Raw genomic sequence first — 23,060 nt, 5'->3', positions numbered from 1 at the left:
CGCGTCCATTCGAGCCGATGACACAGGATGGAAGGTGTCTTAGGGCGGAATGTAAGGATAATCCATTAGACGCGTTGTAACCGAAAACCGCGCAAACAAGGGTGGTCGTGGATTAAATGTGACGGATGAACGGACGGGGATAGGGGTTCTGGCGCTCTCGATGAGCGATCCGCCGAGAAAAAACGAGGAATAAGATGTATCGAAGGACAGGTGGTAATAACGATACTAAGCGTACGTGTAACGGCGGGCGGATTTACAGAACGGCGTGGTGACATACCGAAAGATTCGACCCATCGTTAGAGCGTGGAAGCTGAAATCGTGAATTTACTCTCTAAATTTCTTGGAGTGAAAATTTCACCCCAAAAGAGTTAAAACACTGTAGAAAAAGAGTGAAAACATTTGCACTCTTGAATAAGAGTGCAGGTAATAAGAACGGTAATAAGAATGGCAAATTTCCACTCTTTTGGAGTGAGATTTCACTTTTCTGGAATGAAATTCCTTAAAAAAAAATCTACTACTCTTATTCAAGAGTGCAAATATTTTCACTGTTTTTCAATAGCGGCAGTATCTTCACTCTTTGAAATAAGATTTCACTTCAAGAAATTTAATGAGTAATACACATTTGTAAAATTTCTTTCGCAAAGTTCGCATTATTATTGATAAAATATTTTCAATCAATTGTCGATTAACAGCTTTAATCATGTTGTTTTTTCCATATCTAGAAAACTAGAACGAGGAAGTAACGCGTTTGGCATTGTATACCATCTCAGAAATTCAATAACATCGTCGAGTGGCTTGGCAGCGGTGTACGTGCTGAAGGAGTGCACAACCCTAACGCAGGACAAATAGCAGATACTCTTTCCTATAGAGAATCCACTCGGAGGCAGTCGATGCCCGCCGCAGCTTTGTCTGCCGTCAATCCGTGCTACATCTGGATTCGAACGGGAATTACGGGAAAAGATAGGATCGATGAGAATCAGTGAAAAATTGCGAAACAATATGCAGACCTCGTTGCAGTTATCAAACTGGAAATTCCACACAATTTCATACGCAATTCTAATTATTGAGAAGATAACTTCGTATACGAAAAAGAATAAGGGTTTTACTCAAGTACTTAAAATTTTTAAATAGAGATCTAAAAATAATTTAGTTGGAGCTCCAAATTCATTATTTAGACCGGTTATAATGATAATGCTGTAAAAAAATCTCGACGTTCTAGCAATCAACTTATATATATATATATATATCCCTCCAGTTACAATTTTTGACATAAACAAACATCTCATCTTTAAATTTCATCCTTACTTTCGTTTCAAGTTTCAATTTATATTAAATAAAGGTTTTAAACATTATTTTTGTAAGTTAAAACATTATTTGGTGATGTGATAAAGAAGTTAGAAAGTAATTTTGAATTTTTTTTGATAGTCCAGGATAGTAAAAAAACTTGGACTCGACAAAAAATTCAAATTGCAGACAGAAGGAGTAAAAGTATGATTGCAGACGGAAGGTTAAATATTCTATACACGATTATTTTGATGGTCCAACAAAATTATTTTCAGATGCTTCGGCAAAACTATTAGTTCCGTATCAAAAAATTATTTCTGCGTAAATAAAAATATTACGTCAATCGCAAAAAAAAAAAAACACTTCAATTTGCAAAGTAAATCGTAAATTTTAATGTAAATCGGGAACAGCGAATTTTCCGTTTTATCGCTTCTCTCGTGCTTTCAACAAGGAATTGAGCCGTTCTTTTAATCAATGACACAATTGTGATCTAATGCTATCCATTCAGGATCTGCGTACGCGCTTCATGCACATGTGCGGCCTTCAAACTGGCTACTATCAACGTGCGCGCTCCAAAGCGCAGCATCCGCGGGGTGTACACGCACAATCTCTCTCTCTCTCTCTCTCTCTCTCTCTCTCTCTCATTCTCTCGCTCTCTCTCGCGGCGATGACGCCATGAGTTTCGCGCGACTATGCGTCACCATCGCGAGTACATAAGTCGGTCGTCTTCTTTGCGCTCCATTACGAACTTCGAGGAAAAGGCCATATCGACCAATACCGCGTGTGCGTGTTCTAATTTGAGATTACTAATTTGAGCCGTCCAGCGCTGACGTACATACACACACACCGGACGTACGCGCGCTCTTCGGCTATTAATATATAGCGGGGCTCATATACCGGAACTGAATCTTCCATTTTTACCGGGCTTTGTCGTAAATGGCAACACGTAATCTGAGCGTCATGAATTCACGAGCGACGGACACGCTTTATCTCATCGCCGTGGCACTCAGACCCGATGGAAATCTGCCATCACTATTTTGATATACAATAAAGGCCGATGACTACATCGCGCGTAGAGGATTGTTATGACATCGAACGCTCAAAACAGATACAAGGTCCGCCAGAATTTCAGAGTCCAATTTTCATTGTAGATTCTTTGAGATTCTTATCGCGAAATCGAATTTTCCTGAATTACTTAAAACGTCGAGATATTAATAGTCATGGATAATTATTAATATCTCGACATTTTATTTTCAGGAAAATTCAATTTCGCGTTAATCGAAGAATCTTGGAGCAAATCTCGCCCTAAAAAAAGAGTGAAGATTTGCCACTTTTATTCAAGAATGCAAATATTTTCATTCTTATTCAATAGTGGCAGTACTTTCGTTCCCTTTGGAGAGCAAGATTTCACTCCAAGAAATTTAAGAGAGTACCGAATTGTTTGAATTGAATAAGAAAGTTATTTCGTAACTAATTCTAAGTTTTCAAGATGATTAAAATAAAATCGAGGCAAGATTTGTCCATACTTTGTAAATACAAATTATGATATACTTTATCATTATCACGTTTAATAATTATTAATAAGCAATCAATTGCATATTAAAGAGTCAATTTCGATCTCTGTATCGCCAATATAACTTGGACTTCATAAAAAAAAGACAAAAAGTTTATAAGGTTTATAATACTTTACTTGCAATTTGTGTAACGTAAAGTTTCGTATAATTTTGCATGAATTGATAAGAAAACTTATCACGCGTATTAGCATATTTCGATGGATCATGCAGCTTCGAATGTCTATTTTTAGGTGAATTACATATACACATGTATTGTCATATGTCTATTTATTATCAAAACGCATCGATTGTTAAATTTTTAACTTTTCTTCATACGAAGCAAATTAATATTGAAATTACTTTCATTGATGACACACGAAAAAAATGGTTATATTAAAATATCTAAAAATTAAATCTAAGTACATACAGACCTAAAAATAATTTTGTTGAGCTATCAAAATATTTATGCAGAAAATTCATAAACGTGGTGAGCAATGCTATAAAAATTTTTGATATCTTCAATCAAGGGTCTTACACTGAGAAAAGTGTTCTGGTTATAACCAACAAGTACAAACAAAACGAATTCTGATTATACTTATCAGAATTCTGGGTATCGTAATTTCTGTTTTATCTTGGTTAAACACATAGAAAAATATTATTCTATTGCTAAGTGACTATTTCCAGTTTACTATTTTTCTTTTAGTAAGGTTATTTTTAACAAAAAAAATTTTTTAATTATAAAATCTTATCGAAGAAGTGGTTTTATATAATAAGCAAATCGAAATTTTGAATAAATTTGACACTTGTGATGAATTTATGATACATTTGCAATGTATTGTAACTTTTTGTTTATTATACTTGTAATTTGAGTATATCAATTACGTATCTATTAACTATTTTAATTGTTAAGGAGATCTAAAGTCGTCTGTTTTACCGATCACGCGCGCGCGCGAATGTAATTATTTTTCATAACACTTTTTCTAAATACCTTTATCAGATGATCTTTCGGACAATGTTTCATTCTTTTCGGTGATTCCACTTCTTCAATTCTTTAATCTGGTAATCTTCGCAGTGAGTTGTCATTCGAATTGTCTGCGGGTCCTGGATCTTTTTCATTAGCTTTTTGCCAAATTCCGAGAAGTAGGATGATCTGTGGGTTCCACTTATACTATCATTTTGCTATCATAAAATGCTTTCACCGGTATAATTTTATGATCTAATAATACGTTTGGTAAAAACTTCATGAAAATCTGAATTTAGTTTAATAATTTGGACTAATCTTTGCACACTCGTTTGGTGACTTTAATTAATTGGACGTTATAGCTAATATGTTGCTTAAGTTTTGCATAAATATTAAATCTTAATATATTTATATCTGAGTGATGCTAATTTACAAATGGGTATTACCTGCTTTTATCCTAAATGTACGTATCTGCATTTCCTTAATGTCTTAATTAATATTCCTTTTTTTTATACTTTTGTGGACAATCTTTACGTATTTATTCGGAATAATTCTCTCGGTGCGATCATAGATTGATTAGCGCTCTGATTGCGGGAGGTATAATTTTGATTAGCCCTACTCCCCATTAAGACACGAAAACATGCTCTACATTGACGGGAGCAGTGTTTGGATAATTGGCTGTTCGTATGTCACGCATAATGAATTCGTAAATTGGGGTTTGTGACTGCTATCATTTCAATTGAAGCTCCGCTTCCAATTATGTCGCATGTCAAGCGGGAAGCACAAGGCAAATAAAATTATTCATTTACTGTCTATGTCACTAAAAATTCGTACTCTCTTCGAAAAAGCCGTCAACGACAACGATAATGATAATTAAGGGGATTGACGGAATAAAGGCATAAGTCTATTTAGATTCTATTTCCGGAGATTAACGTAAATAAACAAGGAATTGATGTTGCTTACATTAGTTAAATATGAACGTGTTTCGATTATCCTGTGATTGTGAAAATGATACAATCTATGAAAAAAGGGCATAAATGGTTTTAAAATCATTAATGAGATTTTTACTGGAGACTGAACGAAAATGGTACGACAATAATGTGTTTTCATTACAACATATTATTTATGTTAAAAAATCTTATGAAAACTTATCACATGATGACTGAACATTATTTCAATTTATTTCATACAAGTAAACATGAAATGTATTTCATATTCATTTCGTATTTCTTCTAGAAGAATGTGAAAATAAGAAACATTTCTGCAGTTCATAGTCTTTTCTTTCTATTGATTCTTACAATATTATGATAAATATTCGGAAAAAAGGACTAAGTGCATTCTTTAAATTGCAAATAGCTTTTTAAATATTGATTATAATAGAGAAATATTATAACATAACTTCTCAAAGACATATAAATATACATTTAATACTGTTCCTATTTGTGATATAATGAAAAAGTAACAAGTTATTTTAATTTTTATCAAAATCAAGATTTTGTAATTAGGCCTTTATTCCGCCAATTTATTGTTGCCACGAGGATCAGAAAACCATTAGCGTTATTAAAAGATATATAGTGATTAGAAAAAAAATTAATCAACGTGATAAAAAATCCCTATTATAATTGTCGTGTTAAAATAGAAATTGGTTTTTTGCAAAATCGACGAGAATGTAACGAAAAGAAGCTCATGTTTAGAGAAATAAATTTTCTTTCATCTTTCACAGAAGAAAATTTAACCGCAGGATTCTCTATAAAGGATTACGTATAAAATGATTCATCGCTAATTGTCAAACTAAGTAATCGAATGACTCTTCGTTTCTGAAAATCGATTGACTTCTCACCGATCTATTTTAAATTTCGAATACCTAGAAAAAATGGTTTTGAATTTAATGAGATGTCGTAATATAAAAATGAAATAAAGAAACAAGTATAAAAAAACAAACATTTCGATCTCTCTTAAACATCGGTTTCAACATTAAATTCAAATAACAAGAGTCAAATAATAAATTAATCTTATAATTATATAAAATCTTGTAAATCGACAGATATCCACAACGCAACAATACATTCACTAATAATATACGTATAAATATCTTTTTAGAGACTCTCTTAGTGCGATATTCACAATCGGATCTTATATTTAGGACCGTCTTAAGTACAATCTTAAAATGATCCTAAATATAAATATAAAATTAATCAGAAAGTTGTATCAACATCTTAAGACATTACTTAAGTCTTACAATAAGAACGGACTATGAATACTGCCGTTGACAAATCGAGTTCTATTTTAAATTGTACGCGTATCATGTCAATCCAAAACGTAGTGAAACATCAAATGGCATCGTGAGTGCAATTTTTTACATAACGTCTCTTCCTCTTTAATTAATATAAGTGCAATTTCAAATAGTGCAATCTCATTAAATAACGAACGGAAGATGAACTCTCGATGGCCACGATTACAGCACGAAGAGATTCGGCGAGCCGGAGTGACTCCATTTCCAAAAATTCCAGATAAACATCGAGAACGTTAAACAGCCAATAATTTAATGCCTGATCGAAACGCCAAGGAAGGTCGGTCCAAGCCCATTTTATCCGCGATTGTTGACTCGAAAGTGGGTCGTTAACGACGAATCTTATCCGTCTCGCGAGAGATCGGGTGAAATCGAGCATCCGGAATAACCGTTAAGAAATCCGAAAAAAGCCAACCGAGATACAACCGAGGTCGCGCGACGCGTGGGCAGATTGGGAAAACACTCTCTCGATTCCGAGGAGGGATCTGGCACCGCGACAACGTTCCGCCTCCAGCAGCAAGACGTGTCAGCGGGACGAGAGACGTCGGGTTTCCCTATTTAATCTCTCGCACGGCCTACCTATTGATTTTCCGGGGACTATTGTTTTGGAACGTCGCGCGTTTAACCGAACGCGAAAACCGCCGGAGCGCAGATATCAATAAGAAAACGACCCCTCCCACGCACGCATTTGTACGAACGTACGCACGAATTCTCCTCGTTTTTTCTCTCTCGATCCAGCGTCCCGAATCATCGCAGGGTCCGGAAACTGGCCTGTAACCCGCAAAACACACGAGATGTAACAATTAAGGATAGAAATGGAAGTTGAAGGATTTTAGAAAAATTTCGGGGAGGGGGGTTTCAGAGTGTAAGACGAAGGTAGGGGAAGTTCCAAAAAAAAAAACCCCCGAACTGTCGTCATCTCGCCGCGAATCTTAAAATCGCGGCGGACTGACCTGTCATTCCTGTCAATCGTCGTCCCGTTCGTGAATCATCACTATTTCGGGAGACACCCGTTGGATTGGCTAGTATCACCTCGCTGTGTGCGCACGACCGTCGTCGAGAGGCGGCTTTGAGGTTAGCTCCGCTCGGCGATTATTTACTCGACGCGACGACGGAACCGCATCGAGGGATGGACGACGCGAGAATCGGGCAAGGCGAGGATCGTCGTGGACGGAAAGATCGCTCGGCCGGATGCCCGCGACGCGGGATAAAATACGCGGGAACGCGGAAGAATCGTAGGGACCGGACGACCGACGGACGGATGGACGACGACGACGGCGAGCAGCACGCCCATTCCGTGCCGTCGGGAAAATCAATATATTCGGCGGCCGCATGGTCGCGCGTTTTTTTTTTTAATCGTTAGACCGGCCGATTTTCCGAGCCGGGCGGGACGCGCCTCTACTCACCGCGAGGAATATCCATAGATGCGCGCCGGTGCCGTCTCCCGTCGAACGAAATCAATTTATCACTTCGGGGCACACGGGCACTACGTCTGACAACACTCTCACGACTCCGCCGTTCCCGGTTCCGCCGTTCCTGTCGTCCAGCGGCGGCAGCCTGCCTTGCGACCTGCGACGGCCGCGGCGCGGCAGCGGCAACGAGCGACGACGACTACCAGGGCCGGCCACGTGGCGTGAAAACGCATTGGTGCCGCGGCGCCCCTTCGCTGAAAATCCCGACTTATGCCCATTTCTATCACACTGAACAAAATTTTAGTCATTTTTGGTCCAATGAATGATCGTTAATTAATGTCCGATTTAATGGAGTTAATTCATTGATACAATAACTGGATTCATTTATATAATTACATATTCATTTTTGCAATGAATTCTAGTAATAGTTTTATAACCTAAATCATGATGAGAATTCATTGGACCAATTTTCATTATTTTTTATTCATAATTCAATGAATATTTTATTGTATTTACGTACAGTTTTGGTTCGGTGCAATGTAGATAAACAATAAGAATTTTACTGGACCATACATTTGAAAATTCAACAATAAGAAATAGAAGGAATGGCCGTAACGGTCGAAGCTAGATCTTTAATGCTTAAATAATTCAATCTGAATTACTATATATGTATACTATATATATACTTGTATATATACCATATTTGTAGTCATTCGAACTGCGCGCCGAATTGATTTTCCGAACTTATAAACGCGATTAAACTACTGTAGTAATTAAATTGTCAAGCAATTTTAATAATTTGATGCTCAATCAGGCACCTTATTAAAAAGATGTTAATATGCTGAAAAACTGTAAATAAATTTATTGCGAAAAATATTACCTCGGCCGGGAGTCGAACTCGGATCTCTTGTATTCCGTAAGAGCGTCCTAAGCCTTTAGACTACCGAAGCATTTAGATAAACTTTAATTTCGGTTCAACTTGCACTTCATCCTTTTCTAATTTTTGAAATTAGAAAGAGATGAAGAGATAGTTGAACCAAGATTAAAATTAAATTACATTGATAGAAACAGGCATTAGGCTCAGTTTCACAACTCACGATTAACGCTTAACCGAGGTTCAACTCATTTCTCATCTCTTTCCAATTCTAGCATTAGAAAAAAGATGAAGAATAAATTAAACCACGGTTAAGAGTTAACCATGAGTTGTGAAACTGGGTCTAAAGTAGACGAAAAAAATACATGTATGATTTAACACGAACCAAATGAAAGGAAACTTACATTAGTAAAGAAATAAACGGAGAGAGCAAACTTTTGTATAACACGAAATGCATAAGAAAATAAACCAATCAAAGTTCTTCATTTTCTTCCTTTCCATGAAATGAAGGACTTCGATTGGATAGTTTTTTTTTGTGTCTTGTACGTCATGCGTTAATGTAAGAGTTTGTGCTTCTTGCTTATATATTCTGCCTTGATTAGCCCAGATAACGCAAAGTTTAAAAACTTAAAATGTCTCAAAGATGTTTTATGTTCCGTTTTTATAGACTTTAATTGCATTGTATGAGAAGCGTTCCTAATTTAACGTTCAATGAGATTTTAGATGTAGTCAATAAAAGTTCTACCCCAACATTTATAGACATCTGAATATTTTTTTCGAACTTTCCCGCGTGTTTTGCAAAAATCGCGATTTCTGTACGCTAATTTCGCAGATTACGCTTTCCTTTGAAAGGATTTTCTTTGAAAGGCACTAGAGTTTCCGATCGTCTTCTCGGAAAACAATATTTCTGCTTTGAGATGTTTCTCTTCATTGATCCGAAAGATCGATCCAAGCTCGGTCAATGTTCCTGCGCAGATGAAGTATTTAAAAATTTAATTACACATACATAGATCTGAAAATAATTTTATCAAGACCATTAAAATAATTAGAATGTGAAGACAATGCTTCAAAAAGTCTTAACATTTTGGCAATTATTTTGAGCGTCCTACATAAATATTTCGATAGTCCAACAAAATTTTATTTTCAAATCTGTATCTAGCTTAATTTTTTGATATTTCAGCAAAACTTTTCTTTCTATTCTTCCGTAAAAAGAGGGCGGGAATATGAATTTAGATATACGCGACGGGAGGTTTGTGTCCGGAAGCAAATTTCGTGCGCGAGAATCTTGTTAATTCTGTCATCTGTGCGAAGCACAGTGGCGTCGCGCGCAACGCGCACAGCCCTATGCGATCTCGATGCAAATAACCGAACCAAACAAACCGCGCGTCTCTCTAAAAATACCGCCTCCAAAATCCATAATCGCGGAAAAGCGGGACTGTTCTAACAATGAGTATAAAGGCTTACGTAGCGTAAACGATCGCGGCCGCAGCGATTGTCCTTCCACAAAAAATAACGATTACGCTGCGAGCATTTCGCAACTTCGCGACGTACTTACAATTCCGCGTAGCGCCTCGCAATAAGCTCTAATAAGTATAATTTCTCTTTCGCTCATTTCACTTACATTTCTCTATATATATATATTTCTACCAATGTAGATTAACTTTAATCTCGGTTTAATTTATTCTTCAGCTTTTTCTAATGCTTAGAACTATAAGAAAAAGGTAAAAAGTAAATTTAAACCGAGATTAATTTATATTGGTAGAAATGGAACACAGAATGTAAATTTTTTTCCTTCTCTCTCTCTCTCTCTCTCTCTCTCTCTCTCCCTCTTTCTACCTTATCTCTCTTATTCGATTTTTCCTTCGATAAATGAAATGTCGATCGCGTGGTATAATGTTCTTACGTTATTAATACGGTTGCATATCGCGCGAATAAAAAACGTCGAGTCGTCTTAGATGCGATTAGCAGCATCCCAGTGGATGCACTTCATCCGGAGTGCGCCTCCAGCCTGCACGTGCGGCGGGTTAAAAACGCCAAACTTCCTCCGGCAAGTGTCCGAGGAGCGGGAGAGCGAGGCCGCACCAAATTTGGTCATGCCTGTTTCCAGAGAAAGAGAGAGAGAGAGAGAGAGCACTCACGAGAGACGTAAGCTCTCCCGTAGTACGTGGTGCGCTGCGTAATCGTGTTACTACACTGCTGCTCTCGCGTATCTTATCGCGGGCACGAGACACGGAACGTTCGATTTTCGTTTTCCCTTGGTGGCTGTTGGAAAATGCGCACGTACGAGCGAGCGGCTTTACGATTTGCAGTTCGCGCGGCGCATCGATCCTTAGGTCGAAAATAAATTCCTCGGATAGTTTACGCGATGCGAGGAAAGAAAAAAAAGATGGAAGCGCAGCTGAGGAAAGAATTCTTCCGCGGAAAGCTGCTCGGCAAGGCGTTTCAAATTAACGTTCACGTTTATCGGCGCATATTGATGATTTCCTCTTTTTTTCTTTCGCTCTTTTTCTTATGTAATCTTTTGTGTTTTGTTTTATTTACTTTTATAATCTGTTATATTTTATTTATATTACTTTTTTTATTATTTGAAGGTTTTACAGGTAGACAGTGAAGTGGTGGTGTAATAAAATTAATAATAAATATTAAAACAATAAATAAAGGCTCCTACAGTTAAACTAATCGATAATGATGGTATTTTAATTTAATCGTAATATATATACATTTCTACACGAAGAACTTGTGTTGGCTCACATAGATTTATTCATCGATTAATAAAATTAAGTTCTTCGGAATATACGGAATATTCGACTGTGATTGGTCAATTCTTATAAATAGAACCATTTACAACTTTTACTACTACGTTTATGCAATTGTAGAATGGGCCTAAAAAAATTATTAAGAAATTTATAAATGAATTTTGAATAGTCGCTGGTGCATTCAGATGCCACGACCGCTCACTGAGCGCTCATCACTGAACAAGAAAGGAATTAATATGTTTATTTATTATATAATATTCGTAATGCAGAATAAAACTATTATTTTTGTTATTTCAGGAATGATTGATTCGAAGAATTGGCTGGATCAATGGCTACGTTTATACCATGCATTTAGGCCGCGGCCTATATAATAGATGTCCTTGTTTATCCTGTATATTAAACAAAAACACTCATCGTATAGGTCGCGAACTAAGCGCACGGTGTAAAAGTAGCCATGATGATTTTTTTATTTAAAGCACTGTTACGCAAAAAGATGACAAATTGACGCGTTATCATCGCGGGAGTTATCTCGAGGAAGTGGCTGTGCATTTCCTTCTCTCATTCTGCGACTAGAAAATCCTCGGCAACTATGTTATCATTGTTGCGAATCGCGAATACAGACGTAACCAATTTATATCGTAACCGATTAATATATAATATAACCGTTTCGATAATTTTGTAAACGACCAAATGTGTAACGATATGCCAAAGAAAAGAAAAGGAGTAAAAAATGAAAATACTCACAAAATTAACAATATTAATTTTAAAGTCTGACAATTCGATCGTCCAAGTAGAGACTTTTTAAAAGAAGGGTTATTAATTTCAATACAGGGCTGTGTTCGAAAACACTACCCGAGTGCTTCGGAATATCATTTTATCTTTATTATTCACCGTTATTAAACAAGGATAAAATGATACTTGGAGGTTTTCGAACGCTATCTAGAATTTGACACGCAACAACTGTTTATTTCTTTATACATTCGACGTGATGTTTGTTATTTTTATTTGTACTGACAACAATGCGTTTTCACATTATTTCACAGAATTATTAAGTTTATCCAAGGTTTCTTTGTCTGTTAAGATACTACTTTATTTTGGGGAATTTGCAGTAAAAAGTAACTTTGCTTGATGGACTAGTAAACCAATTTTATATCTCTATTTGTATTGCTGACAATGAGAAGGATTCCAAAGTGAGTCGAATTCAATTTGGAATCAATTACGAAGATGTCATACTGCCTGTAATGAAATAAAGATTTTGACACGAAGTTACGCATTTTGGACCGCGCTATATTCTCATTAGCCTTGAAATTCTTTGTTATTATGTTGTTTTATTTTTATTAAATTATGTTATTTTTGCGTGCATTTGCTTGGATATGTTGTGATTTTTATTCTTTATCTTTCTCTTTTTTGTAATTTTTAATTATCGATCAATTTTTATTCACTTATAACTGTGTATATTTTATATTTTGTGGTTTATTTATTTTGACTAAAGAAGACTCAGTGAATCGAAAATGTCCCACTACGTTTTAAAATACAATTTATATGTCTATCTCTATTTGATATCTTTTAATTGCTTTTTCCTTTTAATATTAATTCACTCTCGCGGGAATTATGGCGAATGAAAGCGATAAACACGTGTTTGCTTCAACGCATTCTCGCCCAAGGTGCTCCCGCGATTTCATTTGCATTCGCTCGGAACGTTTGGCTTAACGAAATGAGTACGCGATCGGAACAGAGGCATGCAACGGGATCCGCGCATCAGTGATAAAGAGACGGCCGCGGGCGACGCGTGTACGACGTAATGATGCGGCAACGGTACGTGACGCGTCGCCGTCGGAAGAGTCGGGCACTAAAAAAGGCGAAAAGAAAGAATGCAACAGCAGCTCGTTACGCTACTCGGCCCACGTTAACGTAATTCGCCCGCTCGCACATTCCGCGCGTGCCTGCCGCGTCGGCGTCGAAACAAGGCTGACTCGCCCTCTTCGATGTCGTTTCCCTCTCGCGTGGGCGCCCCTTTCGATTATACACCTGACCGGCGTGTATAGGCGTTTTGCTTTCGCATTGCATTCGCCGGCCACTTCCTTACTGGAGATATTTACGAAAAGAATGTCTTACTGCATGTGACTTTGACCAGAACGTTGACTTGTCATACAACCCAAACGGCAAGCAAGTTCAAATTGGGTTGTATAAAATTGGGAAGCGCGTCATAAAGAATAAAGTATCTTTTAAATATCATCTAAAAGACGTTTTAATAGGTTTGTTTTTTTTATAGCTGAACTAATGCACATTTTTGAATTGATATATGTAAAATAACCGGATCTTATATATATGACCTATCTAAGATTTGTGATTTTTTTTCTAATTTTTTGCTGAGTTCAAAATTGAAAACTGATGGTCAAATTCAAAAGAGAAAACATTTCTAAACAGTAAAAAACAGGAGTGAAACATTTTCAAATATGTCACTGAAATGAGTTTAAAATGAATTTATTTAATTCCTTGTATTAATTGGTACTCGGTGATCGAATTGGAAGGACATCTGCATAAAATACGGGAGATTTGGATTCAAAGTCAAGAAATTTAGCCGTAATTTTTTAGATTCATATTAATATCATATTCTAAATATATTACTTCCCGCCAAACAGGTATAACTGCCATATAACATATACATTATTTACTTCATGTTATGTAGCAGTTATATATATTCATAGCTTGTTTATAAGATGCTTAAGCATCAGTTATTAAATTGCTCATCAATTTAATATGCGATATTAGCTACTCTAATTCTGTATATGATTGCGTTTTAAGATCGAAAAATTTCGGCTGCAGTTGCAAAATTGAATATATATATATATATATAGGTATATATAAATTATATAAATATTATAAATTTACATTGAAATATTCAAACACTAAGATCCGTTTTGACCGAAAATGGCTTAGGATTTCTCTTAATTAGATTAATTAGCGTGGTTTGAATATATAGTGGCAAGGTACATTAGACATTCTAATTTTCAGAGAGCCAAAATACTGGAAACTTCTTGTTAAAATAGGACAAGGGAACACCCACGTGTAAAACGATCCGATATGCATGACACACATATATCTATATACAGGATGTGCAATAAATTTCCTTTATCGCGAAATTTCGCTGCCAAGAATACGAACGGTAGAGATAAAGCTGGACAATCGCCAGAGTCACGTTTTGTATAATCCAATTTTCATCCGTTTACAGGGTTTCTTACCGTACGAGGACTTCCGGTGCCGCGCTGTCGCGATATGCTCTACTTTACCGACCGAGTTTCGCTGGAGGTTTCCACGTGGTGCTATCTACATGGCGGTATAGAAAATAGAACGGCATCGATTTAAGAATTCAGAAAAGTTCCAATTTTGTGAATTTTATGAAACAAAAGAAAATTCTAAGTACACTATTTTGGATATTATACGTATTTATAGAATTGTTTGGAATAGGTTCCAATCAGAATTGATCAATTATTCCGTAAATTTCTATTGTGTTTTCTAGAGAAAACGAAATTATATTCTGATTGGAATCCATCTAAACAGTTCAATAATTAGAATCCGAACATTCGAACCATAATCACGGAGCGCGTGTAAAGAACTGCTGTGCGCTTTGTTTATATTGAGCAGGCACTAGCCAAAATGTCGCTAACTCACTTCAACAAGCATCTCATACAACACAATTCTCCAAGAGATAACCTAAGCATCTCTAGAGGATGTCCTTAGAATATCTTAGAATATTCTATATGCATCTTCAGGATATTACTCAGAGAATACAGCATCGATTATTGTGGAAAATTTTCAGAAATGTTTCAACCTTTCACATTTCATGTGCAACAATTCTGAAAGGATTCTACAGTATGTCATATGAAATGTTTTAACAAAAATGTTTTTAAAATCTATCATATACAAATACAATAAATTGAAAAACATATTTAAATAGAACAAAAAATCATCATGCTGTTAAAATCCCAAGGAGAACAAGAAAATCAAAATAATATCAATTTGATGTCATATTGACATTATTTTTTCTATGCATACTTGTGATATTTCATGGAGTTCCTTAGATATCTCACGGATGTTGTCTAAGACGTCTGTGGGACCTCACACGTGCAGACACTTGTAAGTTGTACATCCCTTGGATATCCGTTGGATAACTGAAATCATCCACGGATATCATAAAATCAAGATATCCCAAAATGACGTTGGACATCGCTAGGATAAAATGTGCTGTGTATCTACGTGCCCTATAGGTCGATTTCCTGTAATTTTTTAACTACAACGGTAAGGCGTTATACATTTTTACTCTTTCATAAAACATATTTTTTTGTACACTTTTTTTGCGGAATTTTATCGCAAATTCCTGATCTACCGTGTTTGTCTTTCACTCTCAATTCTCAAAATTGCTAACTTATTTCTTAACTGTTCCAGCAACATATCATTTAGTATAGCTACACATAATACAAACAGATAATAAAAATAACCCTATTTGATATTAGACTGAACAGAAAAACAGAGAGAGAGAGAGAGAAAGAGAAAAAGGGGGGAGGAGGGGAGAGAAAATAGCAAAAATCAGAGCTTATTTGTATCTCTTAATTTAAAAAAAAGAGTTTCTCTGTTATATACTGGAGAAATAACTCCTCGAAAAGAAATGATGTTGAATCTATTCTGGGTGGGAGATGAAATTTCCCAAGAAGGCAATGGGGAAAGTTTCTACGACTCATTTTGTATACCCAGCGATAGTACGTAATACGAATGGCGAATAGGATAAGAGGGACGATAGACTCATCTAGGAAGGAAGATCGAGATTGTCGAAACTATCTGCTTTCATATTTATTGCCGTTGTCTTGCATCGACCAGTGTCTCTCAATTTATTCTAGTATTTTACGAAATAAACGAGTCACACAGTTATATTGGCAGGAACGTTTGAAGCATCCATTTGTCGAAATTGATAAGTAATTTGTAATTTTTAAAACTTTTTTGTCTTTCTCTCTCTCTCTCTCTCTCTCGCTCGCAACATAATTTTTTTATTCATAATTAAATAGTTATTAAAACGAAACTCGTTCCACATTGTGCAGACAAATTTTTCGTCTCATATAATAATCTTTATAATAATCTTTGGACATAATAATCGATAGCGCATGCTGGGTAACGAGAGATCGTATCACGGAAAAATAAAATCCGATGACTTTCTCGTATCGGAGGAAATTACGTCTCTACTATTTAAGACGATAGTGTTGCCTCCATAAAGGAGTGGCTAAGAGGAACGACGTCGTGGGGTGGAGAATCCAGGGATATCGGGCGGGGAGGAAACAAGATTTTATGGGGGATCCCCGGGTGTGCTGAAACCAGCGGTAGTAGTCATAAAAAAAGAACCTAGGCGCCCGCGGGACCGGGATGCGACCGGGATAGGATGTGTTTTGCCAAAAGCTGGGAAGCGACGCGACGGCGCCAGGGGGTCTGGAGCCAATGTCCCTGGCCCTCTCTCTGTTTCCCGTCTCTCCATCTCTCTCTCCCACTCCCGGTTCCTGTCAATTCCGGACAACTTCCCATCCCCGGGAAGCGACTCGCCCCGAAAACTGGTCCGCCACGAACGTTCTCAGCGACCGCGCCAACGCCAACATTTCGCCGCCGCCACCGTTCTCGTACGCCGATTACGTCGTTCGTAGTTAAGCGAAACGAACACGGTGGACTTTGTCAAAAGATCTGCAGAGTTTGCGAATGGGGATAAATTAATCCTTAATCCGTTAGACGAATAATTATTCTAGTCATGTTTTCCGACGTGTAAATAAAACCGTTGGAGAGGATGTAATATATAATTTATTGTCAGTAAATTCGAGAGTAATATTTCTTTTCGTACTGCATCGTTTATAATTTAAAGAATCTTCTATACAATTTTCGGTGATACCTAAGAAGTTTATACGAAAATAATTTATGTATTATAAATTAATTTTGTTATTTACATGAAAATCGTCTTATCAATTATTTTCAGCTTAGTTCAAAAACAAATTTTTATATATTTTACTAAATAATATGTTCATAATTTTACACACACAGTACATGTATTAAAGTTATTTTAATAACGATAAATATTATAAGAAATATATACTTTATTAGATATATATAGGGTTGGGAAAGTTATTTTATAAGTTACTTACATAAATTATTTTTTATTCTAGAAATTGAGTACAATTAGTTTGAATAGTTTATTTTTTATAGATATTATATTTTATCATTTGCTCCAATGTATAATATATTACTTTTTGTACTCAATTTCTATAACAAACATATATAAGTATTTTAAAAAGTAACTTTCCCAACTCTCTCTCTCTCTCTCTCTCTCTCTCTCTCTCTCTCTGGCATATATACATATATACAAAGAACAGAAAAATTTTTGAGGGTTATAACAGAAGTATCAGTTAATAGTTAGAAAATGTATTTTATTTTTAGCACTCCTTAAAATATAAAATTTAGAATATCATTTAAAATATCAAATATTTTAAAATGTAGTTTCTGACCATTATTAAATGTATCACACATAAATATTTTTTTTTATAATTTGACTTTCAGGAATCATATTGAATTATATTTATATTAGGATGCAGCCAGTGAAAAAGTACAAAATATAGGTGTAGATAAATTTTTAGATATAATTATAGTTAAAAGTATAGAATAGAAAAAGAAGAGACTAAGTATTAAGAAATTATGTATTATATTGCATTACATTATGTTACTATTCATAGCATAGTTTAGGTTTTGGTAGATAGAAATGGATGTGCGATGGAATGGGTTATGAATAGTTTAAGATTTTCTATATAAACCAAGTCGTCTTCTTGGCTGTAAAGTTGAAGTGAAATAAAATCTATCTATTAGGATACAGCCATTTATCATTGTTGGAATTGATTGAAATATGTAAAGGAAGTTGTCTAATTGTAAGTATAAAATAAATGCGTTATATTCACTTACTGCTTGTAATATTTATTTAATAAATATACTTCATACAGAGAGAGAGAGAGAGAGAGAGAGAGAGCAATAATATTTGCACAATAAATAAAACATCGTTTTCTCTGGTGAAATGCAAATATCATCGTATAACGGCAGTGCCTTCAATGAGAATTCAAATTACAATTTCACGCTGAAGAGAGTATATAGTCGAAAACTCACCAACAAAATTGCTTCGGAACTGAATCATCTTCCGAGATGATTTATGATCGAGCTTCCGTCAACCCGAAGAAATAAATCCGCTGAAATAAATTCATTTCTGTGAGAGGTTTCGATCGTCCGTAAGCTGTGGTTGTTCGATGGCGTCTACTCCTTGAAGGGCTGCGAGAATTTTACGAATACAATAGGAAACAATTTCTGTTTCAAAAAATGACTGCAGAAGGTGTGAGATTGTTATTCATAAATCTTGCCGTATCTTTCTTATACAATCCCAATCCCTCTGTCCCTATCGAAGAGAGAGAAACTGTCATACAATTTTGAGTACATGGAATTTCGTCGTGATTTCAGAGTCGATTGAATCAAACTTATTAGATTATTATAATTTAGTCTCGACATTGTAATTTAGTATTGTTTAGTATTAATCCTTCATTAGTAAAGCCACTAGGTGTGGATCATTCTTAAACAGAAAATTCATATTTCTATTCAGAACAATATCGAACAATTAATAAAACATTTAATAATTATATAATTGAGATCATAAAGATTACATTATGGATGATTTTATTTCATTTCGATATCATTTTACTCTATGAATGTTATTTTTACACATTATTATTGGGTTGTTTACCTTTCGGTAAACTTCAGCTCACTGTCTTACTCTCTTACTCTCTTATGTTCTTACTCTTTTATTCTTTTGTTTATCCAATAAGTAAATTACCTCATAGCTTATCTAAAGATGGAACAATTGCTGGCCATATATTTGTTATATTTATTCAGAGTAAATTATTTCATAATTTAAAAAAAATTGCATTTATCTTTATCTAAAGAATATGTATACCATTATCAATCTTTATTTGATTGTAAATCATCAAAGAAAACAATAAAAATTGAGATATAATGTTGAAGTGTCAGAAACACACCTACACAAATAAGGCTAATGATGGCGAAATGAGAAAAACATTGCTTTCATTGTTAAATAAGATACATAAAATCGATTCATTTATCAAACTTAAACGTAAGACATACATGGCTCGTGCTCTTCATGTAAATAGCTGCATTCGCTGATGACGCTCGCGCTCGTGCAACATTAACTTTACTCATGTTTAGATGTTTCTACCTCATATAGTTTATGGCTGCTCCCCCCCGTAGAGAAGAAGAGGCACGGATACATCGTGAAACCCTAAAAAGAGGACAATAGAATGAGCCCTTATGCGAGTAGCCGAGGATGATTTGACAAACTCTCGATCGTGTACGGGGTTGTACGAAATTGGGGTTGTACGACGAAAGGTAATGAGATAGCGTCAGGCACGAGCATCGAAATCACCATAAAAAATTGTGCGTGTCTAACGCGCAGATATAATAGCTGTATTCGATAGATCGTGTATTCGAAGGGAATTAAACTGTGGTATCATGATCGCGATCTTTGGATTCTGACGACGCAAGAGGGAATCGCGATGTAGATGAATCGCAATACTTTGAATACAGCAGTCTCTCTCTCTCCTGAAAATTTTTAAGAACTAAAACCATTAAGATAATTAAAAATCTCAATAAGCAAGAAGAATAGAAAAATTCTTTGGAGTTAGTATAGACAGACAGCAGAAAAGTAGACGATATAATTTGAAAATACACTCGTTAACAAAATTATCGCAACATAAATTTATACCAAAATTGTGCATAACTTCAAGTAATCATAACTCTGTGAAAAATGATTGTATTTAAAAGCATTTTTTTCGTTCTTAAAGGTAAAGTTTGTACTGTAAGAAGCTTTCGATAAATTTTAAATTCATTTTACTTCTGCTTACTATATAGATATCTTTTTTAAAACGACGTGTTACGTTTCCAAAAAAATTGCATAGTTTGATGCACTCTATGGGATACAATAAATTTTTAAACGTCATGATAATCATTGTAAAATATGGACTTTCTTGGAATTAAAAAAACTAAAGCTTTGTACGATTTTTTGTTGCTGAAATACGGCGTATTAAAATTACTTATGCATTTTTGTACAATTGTCTCCAACATTAGTATTAACCAATGCACACGAAGATGATTGTTACTCGGATTTTGCATATCATATGCGTACATATGGGTGTGTGCGCGTGTGTGTTGGGTACTGACATGTAGGTACGTTTACACTTCAAAATCTTGTATTCTCGCCTTGTCTTCAAATGATTTCTTGCAAACGTTCATGTAAATATATTGATGCTTTAATTATGGCCTGAGGAATTTTTAATCATATTCGGTGCTACTTCTAGTTCTTAAAGATTCGTTGGCAGTCTTCTCAAACTTCATAGCTTTTTCCCATCATCTCACACACATGAACGATAGCGCAAGTAAATTTAAATTAAAGTAAGTTTAAACTGAAAAATAAGCATTGTACCTCAAATGTTGTTAGTATTGTATTTCTAATTATAATATATAGAGGAAAGTGAAAAAATATATATAGAAAGATTTTTTAATGCGTTCTTCACTTATTGCTTACCATATTCATAAACAAGTAAAATCCAAGGCATCTATATATATATAATAATATGGCCAGAGATTGTACTTATAATTAGTTCAGGTGTCTTTATGTGTATTTATCACTACGACATCGGATTCTTATGCAATTGCATATTTTTTTAGAAAGCAGATTGGGAAGTAAGACGAAAACAGAAATTTGTCTTATTGAAAAGACATTCTAAAAATACATATTTATTTGTGCATATTTGAATATTTTGTGTATATTTTCATATTTTATCTGTGTAAAAAATCCGATATCTATTTATCACAAAGAACATGTATTAAATTGAATTTTTCTCAATTAATACGATTCTACGCAACAATTCCATTTCGGAAAATTGCTCGTGAGGGGAGTGTCCAACGAGGATATCAATTAAGCCTCGATCCGATTTCATCCCGCCTGAAAGACGAATCCGGCACAAACGTCAGATATTCAAGGGTGCACGAAGGCCCATTTCTCGGCCCCAACGACACCCCTGTCGGCGTTTCCGGCATCCGGTTCCGGTTGCGATTTTTATACGGAGGGATAGAACAGAGGTGAACGATGATTCCACGGAATCTGAAAAGTCAGTCGAGCGAAAACGGCGGGCACGCAGAAAGAGGGTTCGTCCCGCGACGGCTGAAGAAAGGGAAGAAAAACAGTTATTGTGGAAGAAGGGCTGGAGAGAGAAAGTGAGTGAGGAGATGAGTCTACGCCGAAACGATACGTCGTCGCATCCGCCCGGGTCTGAGAATCACGGGGTGTCATTTGTCAACGGGGGCGCACGTGACGCTCGCATGAAATTTCGCCGGAAATTCGTCGTTTGCTGAACAGAAGCGGTGACGCGTCCGAATCCGAGGCTTGCGTCGCCATCTTGGAGTCTTGGCATTTTCTGAGATATTTAAGAAATTTCCATCAAATATCGCATATTTTTGAAGGCATATCACTGAAAAAAGTCTAATAATAATAACCACAAGTCTAGATGATACTGAAACTTTCCCAGATAGTAAGCAGACGTTATTATATTGTCATTTTAACCTCAAACTGTCAAAAATATTGTTTTAATGACAAAATGACGACAAATGACTTTACAGCTTTGCAAGGAATACATCAAGTCAAGAGAAAGTAAAAATGACTTTATTTTGACGTTATGAAAGTTAAAATGATTTCTTTATTTTAAAATTTGACTATTTATATTGACATTAAGAATCGAAATAAGAAGTTATTTTGATTTTTTGTTGACTTTTGTGTGTTCCTTGGGTTGCTATCCCGAGTTGGTAAAATAATTTCAGTCAAATATTCGGTCACTAAAGTAGCACAGCGCCTACAAAACGCTAAAAAAGCACTTATATACGTATACTTTTTTAATGCTTTCTTAACGCTTTGTAAGCGCTATGTGCTACTTGGATAATATAACTCATACAGCATCGATTATTGCAGAAAATTTTCAGAAATGTTTCAACCTTTCACATCTCATGTGTAACAATTCTAAAGGGATTCTGCAATATGTCATATGAAATGTTTTAACAGAAATGTTTCTAAAATCTATCATATGCAATAAATTGAAAAACATTTAAACCGAACAAAAAATCGTCATGATGTTAAAATGGCTCTAAAATGTTTATTAAAAATCATTTTTTTTTATCAATCACGATTCAGTTTAATGTCATTTTGATGTTATTGTGACTTGTTCTACTGTAGTTGCGAAAAACTTTAGTATACGAATGACTTGTTCTACTTTAATTGCAAAAAACTTTTGTATATGAATAATGATATTGTGTGGAAACTGCAAGTGTAAGACTTTGAAGCAAAAAAATTTCAGAACAACACAAAGATCTATATCTTGCATTGAAAAATATTCTATATGTATATAAGCGTAGATATTGCAATTGTAACGCTTATAACGAAAGAATATATCAAATAAAAAGAAAAGTTAGAGAATTAACTTGATAGTAATTTATATTGCCGAGATACCCGCTCTATTTGCTTCGTGTGAAATAGAGCCCCCGGGGTTAATTAAATCAGTGATAATCGGTCCGCCGCCACTCGTCCCGTGCCATTAAAATTACAGTCACAATTTGGCACACGTGTCGCCCATAATTTGCCTTGTCGAATTAATACACATATAAAGAACTTGTTAGATTAAGTGTCATCCACTCCGAGACACGAATTCTTTCAGTTTCAATCCCTTCACCGCGATAAAAAAAATATTTATGGAGTTATCAAACAGGAGGCTTGGAATTTTTAATTTTCACGATAAATGAAGTTATTT

General features: G+C 35.3%; 1 protein-coding gene across 3 annotated transcripts in view; it reads right to left on the bottom strand.

The window, feature by feature from the left end:
* The window catches only part of rhea (Talin_middle and talin-RS domain-containing protein rhea), a 59,983-nt gene extending 52,221 nt beyond the window's left edge, over nucleotides 1-7,762 (bottom strand). For 2 of the 3 annotated variants that reach the window (XM_018458985.1, XM_018458989.1), the window contains exon 1: nucleotides 7,495-7,762. The gene's annotated coding sequence lies outside the window, so the exon portion shown is untranslated. Of the gene's footprint in view, nucleotides 1-3,825; nucleotides 3,988-7,494 lie in introns of all 3 variants that reach the window. The other variant, XM_018458986.1, reaches the window with a different exon arrangement.
* Between the last annotated feature and the right edge of the window lie 15,298 nt (nucleotides 7,763-23,060).

This window comes from Mycetomoellerius zeteki, unplaced genomic scaffold, assembly GCF_001594055.1.
Source record: "Mycetomoellerius zeteki isolate Tzet28-1 unplaced genomic scaffold, Tzet1.0 scaffold79, whole genome shotgun sequence".
NCBI lineage: Eukaryota > Metazoa > Arthropoda > Insecta > Hymenoptera > Formicidae > Mycetomoellerius > Mycetomoellerius zeteki.
This window is presented reverse-complemented; position numbering and strand designations above follow the sequence as displayed.